We start from the raw sequence: 7,212 nt of genomic DNA, 5'->3' as shown, positions 1-7,212 counted from the left end.
CATTAATCAAAAGGTATTCCTTTCATACTGAAATACGTGAGCCCTCTGTTTAAATCACTTAACCTACTATCAGTGCTAGTTCAAAAGAAACACTGGCATCACTGTACAGTATATTTGATATGATTCTGACGCACACTGTTCACTAAATTAATCACTCTTTGATTTAAGTGTTTCACAGTATTGTGATGACTCTTTGTGTAACATCAGACAATATAAATGCTACAAAATCAATCAAATGGTGTAAATCGGTTCACAAAACTAAAATTGAAACTCTAATGAATAATATCTACATGTGTGGCCTGATCATCCTGGGGGTTTCCGTCATTATTTTCCAATCTCCTTAATTTATCCTGCTCTCTGTTCTTTCCTGCCACTATCATTCTCATTCTCCCTCTCACCTCCCCTGGGTGTCCTTGCTCAATAATTGTCATTAATTGATTGACAGTCCTGATAGACCCAACTAACCCCAGCCCTGCTAAAATGACTATTTTTTTTTTTTTAATGAGAGCTTGTACATCCAATGACCTTGTCAGATTGTCAACTGTCAGCCAATCAGATGACTCCTATTCAGAATACATTTCTCTCATCCAGATCCTGTGCATAGCAATTCTGCACTGAATGACATTGAAAACAATGGGTAGGACAGAGGGTGCGCACGACCAACTTTAAAAAAACAGTTATGAGAAAATCTTACAAACAGCACCGGCCTTCCATTTACTGAAGTACGACTGAAATAAAATCTTTTTTAAAAAATCTGTAGGGAAAACTTCAGGCAAAGCACACATACTCTTCTATTCCACCCACTTTTTAAAAAGCAAATTATATCTATTGAAGAGGTGTGCGAGAAGGCGACAGCAAATTTTGGGATCTTTCAGTTCGCCTAACTTTACGGGAACAAAAGAACCGTTTTTTTTTTTTTCAAGGCCGATTTACAGCCAAAACTAAAATAAAAAAACAAAACAGGGTGCCGCGTTTGGTGTACCGTGTAAACCTTGGCATGTTTCAATATATCCAATCATATGAAAAAGAGCAGCCACTGCTAGCTTTGCAGTTTATGATGCAATTGAACATAAAACTCTAAAAAAGCCATTATGCGCTGATGGTTATTGTGGCTGACACACTTTCCACTGCTACATGTGTTAAGTAAATGTAATGTATTGACGTGCTTCCAGGGTGTTTTGGTTTGGTAGTCTGCCAGCCTCGCTTTTGCACCTCTTTGTAGGCTTAGTTTGATCCGGTGTGAATAACATTTAGACACACACACACACATGCTCTCATTAGCATTCATTGGGCGGGCGGCAAAACAGCTCACCCTCTCTGCTCCGAAGGTGGCATTTGGCAAGGCCCAAATACACCTGGCGAAACTCGAAACCTTCCCCCTCCCACCTCATGACATTCATCACTGTTACCTTTTTATTCGCAGTCAAGTGTGTTAGTTTTCAACACCGTTGTCAAGTAATCTCAATTGTCGGACAGCCGTTGCATCTGCTGACCATTACCTGAAAAAGTTAGTTTTTTTTTTTTACTTGTGTATATGTTTAATTTGATGAAAGGGAATAAGGTTAAAGTAAAAAAACTAAACCATAATAATTAGATAAATGACATTGTGAAAGTGGTAACACTTTACAATAAGGTTCATTAGTTAACATTAGTTAATTAACTAACATTAACTAACAAAGAGCAATACATTTGTTAATCTTTGTAAATGTTAGTAACTAAAAATACAGCTGTTCATGTTTGTACATACAGTGCATTAACTAATGTTAACAAATTGATTTTAATAATGTATTAGTAAATGTTGAAATTAATATGAACTAAGATTAATAAATGCTGTAGAAGTATTTGTTCATTCCTAGTTCATGTTAACTGAGGTAGTTAACTAATGTTAACTAATGAGCCTTATTGTAAAGCGTTACCGTGAAAGTCAATTGCTCTCTTTTACCTACCAGCTCCCAGTTAAACTGGCACGAGGAAGCCCCTCCTCCACAGGGTGGGCATCCATCCACACGGACCTAGAGCAACAGTGGCTATGTGTAAAGGCTTGGCAGAAGCTGTGCACACAATCTCCAGATCCTTGTGTGGACTGCTGTGTCTGTCACCCTCCATCACAATCTCCCAGTCTCAGGAGTTAAGGCACATCCATTCTGTTACTCCATCACAAACATCTCTGATCAGTTCCGTCCAATCTGTTTCCCGCACGCCGCTCTCGTCAGAACTGGAGTCTCTGCACGGCGGCCCTGATGGCAGAGTCAACACCGGCTATGGGAGATTACAGACAGCCGTTGTTCTGTGAGCAGAAAATAAACATCGGAAACTTTAACTTAAAAGTTTAAGGTAGCACGACGGTTTAGTGCATATTATACACAAAGGAACAGAGTTAATGGATATGCTTAGCCATAGACACAGTTCAGTCCATTATGGCAGAGAAAGAGGACATGGGAGGAAAAAAAGGGGAGAGTGTTAAACACTTTTTGAAGCCTTCACAAATCCTCTGAAAATGGCCTTCTGGAAGAGAATGTCTGTCTTGGTGGTTGGTTGGCAATTAATGGAGATTCGTATTTTAGTTGATCTACCTCCATTGTCAAATATTTGAGTCTAAGAAGTAGTGAGATGAGGTGCAAAGAAGATATTTGAAAGGATTTTAACTAATTTAAGCAATTACATGCTTAACTGGACCAAGATAATCTGTCATCCTTAGCTTACTGTGTGCCTTTTCTTTCACTACCTGCTTCACACTCCTTCCTTCTTTCTTTCCCTCTCTCTCTCTCTCTCTCTCTCTCTCTCCCCCACCTCACTTTCTCTCATCTCTCACTCACTTTCCTTTTTTTCCCCCTTTTAACAAGAGGGGAGGCTTAGAGGCGCAGGATTTAAAGCACAAAAGCTTCTAGCTGAATAGAGCAAAAGCAGCAGAGAAATTAATTGCCGCTAACAAACAGCATGACTGCTTACAGCCAGTCTGTGCCACTCCGTTACCTACCCAAAATGGAAGGGTGGGAGAGGTCTGGCGGGCCGGGTAGGGGGTCAAGGCAATATGTTTTAGGGCATACTTGATCTAAGGTGATTTATGTTATCAAAACATATGCCGGGAGGCGCGGGTTTACACGCCTCATCTGGAGAAAGGAAGCTCATTACCATTTTTATTGTGTCGGAGGACACTGGCCGCCTAAACAACTTGCAGTGATGCGGGAAAATTATGTTATTTCATTGTATTTTTCAGGTGTTTAACACCACGCAGCTTGATTAAAAACTTGGTCAAGCTATAAATATTTACTCGCCCTGTGCTTTCGAGCAAAACCTTATGCCATAACATTACTTTGCATAATCTTGAAGTACATTGAGCTTAAAATATTGCCATTATTCTGCTTAAAAGCCTTGAAAACTGAATACAGACGTCAGGTTTACAGTGATTCTCTCTCCAATTCAAAAGTTTTCTCCAAACACTATTTGTATTCCCTGCGCTTTGTGTTCTTCTGGCCCCCGTCCCGCGCAGGTCTGCCTCATACGCCAATTAGCGTGACCAGGGCATCTGACCACTGCACTGTGCTTAGCATACAGCCGCCCATATCCCACTGTCTGACCCCACCGGTGACCTGATGTCATACAGAAGCCGGGAGGAACTTCTTCCCTCTGCATAATTCTGCGTTCTGCTTACTACAGGATTTAAGCTGCTGTTGTGTTGGTTGCACACGAGGTCACCATTTAGCCTGTATACAGTAGCTGTATGCATAATCAAGATGCTTCCTTGTGTCGTATGGGAAGGATAGATGGTTATCGCTGATTTTGTTTTCCCTCTTTGACTCCCCACAGCTTTCCACACTCTCACAGTTTCGCATTTTCGCAAATCATAAATTGACTCCACGGCTTTTCAGCCTGTAACAAGTAGTCATCTGTAAAGTGGCGCGCTGGAGAGCGTTCACACAGACATTCGCCATCTCATTGGTGAATTCGTCGTGTTTGTGTGTGTTTGTGCATGTGCGAGCATGTTGTTTTTTTTTTTTTTAAGGAGGAGTGTGGTGCAGTTGCCCTAATTCTGTTCCCTGCTTGCTTCCACTCCCACATGTCACGGTGCAGTCTGCCACCGCCGGCGTGGTATCTATCATCCAGCACAACCGTCATCGTGCCGGACAAAAGGCGGGCTGGAGTGGGCTCAAAGCCATTTGCATTTTTGCATCTCATTTTGCTCATAATTACGTGGCAGTGTAAGCAGCTCTCCCCCATTATCTCGCCTAACATTATCAGTGACGTCTGAAACGCACGTTTAAATGTCAATTATTGACTACAAAGAAGGACTGACCTTTGAAAGAGCACGTTCTCTCTCGCTCTCTTTCCCTCTCTTTCTCGCTCCAGGTTTGTGTCTGCTTTTCTTTATTGCTGGTGCTAATGATACCGTGCTTTCTTTTTTCTCTTTTAAACCCCAGTTATTATTGCCACACAAGTTTTTAATCACATGATTAGTGAACCCAAACACTGTGGTTGGTCCTTCTCTTAAATTAGTCATTCTCTTAAATTACAGCTGATCTCCACCAAAGTGCACTAAAAGTGGCAAAGTGTAACCACTGAATGTCTTGTTGCACTAAGATATTCTTTTTTTTTTTTTACAGTATTACAGCCTACAATACCTTGTATCTGACTATGTTCTTATAAAGAATATAAATAAAACATATATTTTCTGACTTGAATGGTTAAGTCATTTCAACTTAAATTACATTAAACTGACTTAAAAAAATGAGTTGAATCTAGTAGAACTTATGAAAAGGTTGAGAATTGCTTAACTTATTTTGATGAGTTAAAGCAATGTAAAAACAAATGGTGTCATAACTTATCATATATCATATTTGTTACAGTGTATCAATTAAAAATATATAATATGCCTGGTTTCATAGACAGGGCTTAGACTAAGATTAGGCCTTATTTAAATTAGGACATTTAAGTAAATTGTTTAACCTTGCCTTAAAAAAACAAACAACAACAACAAAAAAAAACCTTTCCTGGTGTGCATCTTGAGACAAAACAATGGTTTTGAAACAAGTTGCTTTCAGTTAAAAGAGCTCAAAACATGCATTTTAATCTGGGACAAATTTAAGTCTTGGCTGCGGAACCAGGGGTATGATTTCTACATTATTTATATATAAACCATTTAGAAATGATATATGTATACAGTCATGTGAAAAAGAAACCACACCCTATTGAATTGAATTTCTCTCACATTAACATGATACGCAATGGAAAACCAAGTGCATACACGCCACAGGACATGTTTTTTTTTACCATTAAAAGGTTCATATAGCGGTACCTTAATGGTTCATATTATTATAAAGTACTAGTAAATGTACCTTTTAGGGGTAGAAAGTTTTCCATTTGAGAATACTGACCACATGACAGCTCTTTTACCCTTACTTTTTTTTTTTTTTTCGTTCTGATTTTGTAAGATATGATTCGTTACTGTTAAGGTCACAGTTATACACATATCAATGTTCCATAGAAATTGTATAAAGACAAAAGAATAATACTTTGCAGTCATATCTAGAGTGACAAGTCAAGAGGTATGCACCGCAGTTTTCAAATGGGTCTATACTGTAGATAACATCCAGCAGCCTGTCTATTCCAGTTCTGCTTGGTTTTCCGTTGCATATCATGTTAATGTGAGAGAAATTCAATGAGTTTCCAGTATCTCCATCTTCATTAAATATTTAGTATTTTTGCTATGTTTATGTCAGTGTTACAGACCAACAAGGAATGTTTCATCTGCAGTTTCCTGCTGAAACTACAACGTGCCTATCATTTTATTTATTGAATTTTATTTATCTTAATGCATATTTGTGTCATGACACTCAAGATTAAGCAAAAGTTTTTGCTCATTATAAGTAAACCATAGGAGAAAAATTATATGGTAGTCTAAATGACATATTTCTGATGATAATGATAATTCTGTTCAATTTAACGAAGAGTGCAATGATTCTCTTTCACATTGTCAACTGCAGAGCAGGCACACCTCGGAAATGTGCCCTATAGCCATGCTAACACGTGTTTATTATACCATTTTATCTCTATTACAGAGGTGCTTTCACCTAGGTTTGTTATTAACAGGCTAAAATGTTACAAAATGGGCACCACTGTGCCGGAATCAGGAGTAAATTAGCTAAGAAGTGACAGCCAGTGGTGCTAAAGGAGTTTAACAAACAACTAGCTCATTCTAATTAATGGAGACACAACCTGACAGAATACATTTACATTTGATTGGACCTGTTGCGAAATGAGAGGCTCCTTATTAGTCTTCCTCTTACCGAGGATGACATTAATTGCGGTTTTATTCCAGGGCTGAATTCTTCGCACTTTTCCGGTGCATTATTACTGCAACATCCAGACATGGAAAATCAAATAAATCACTTAAGCCATCTTATTAATTAAGTCAAAATAAGAATGCTGGAGTTAATATATTCCGTGGAAATACCTTGGGACCGACAACTCCAACTGATGCTTTACTGTCTAAAGATACATACGTGTACCTTTTTAATCACATCCATGTTTTCTTCAGTCAAGACTTAGATTTCTTACCTTCAGCTAAATATATCAGAGTGCCATAACAACTCTTTTTTTTTTTTTTTTACCTGTTTGCAGGTATGTTTTGACTTTTCTTATGGCAAAGTCTGATATAAAAACATGAGATTATAAAAATAGTGATGCATTAACTAATGCACCTCTTAACCTTAATTTTAAAATCTTAATAAGCACACAAAGTCAAATACATGGTACCTCATAGTGTTATAATGAAAACATTGGATGCAAATGTCTTTTGCTGCTAAAGATGCTATGATGAACCAAATGCATCAGTGCAAAAATGATAATTTGCAACTAGCACCCAAAACGTAAGAAAACAACAGCTAGCTACACATTTTCAAATTAGCATCCTGTGTCTTTAAACCCTGACCCTGAGAATCGCTACTCTGAAGCTTCACAGATGACAGCAAATGCCCCCACCCAGTCTCCGAGGACCAACACTTGATCCACAGTTCCTGCAATCTTTCCCTCCCCTTTTTGGCCTTTGGGCATGTGAAGACCCCAAGCCAGCCGTGCTTATCTGACCCTAACCTTGGCGTATGGCAACCTTGACCTGCACCTCACCCCTTTCCCATCCTTAAAGCTACATCTGTTCATGCCTCCCTGGGACACCCAAGTGGTTAGCTGGATTGAAACATCACCTTGAGGTTCCAT

The sequence above is a fragment of the Squalius cephalus genome (assembly GCF_949319135.1).
Source record: "Squalius cephalus genome assembly, chromosome: 6".
NCBI lineage: Eukaryota > Metazoa > Chordata > Actinopteri > Cypriniformes > Leuciscidae > Squalius > Squalius cephalus.
The sequence above is the reverse complement of the archived record's forward strand: the minus strand, read 5'-3'. Positions refer to the sequence as shown.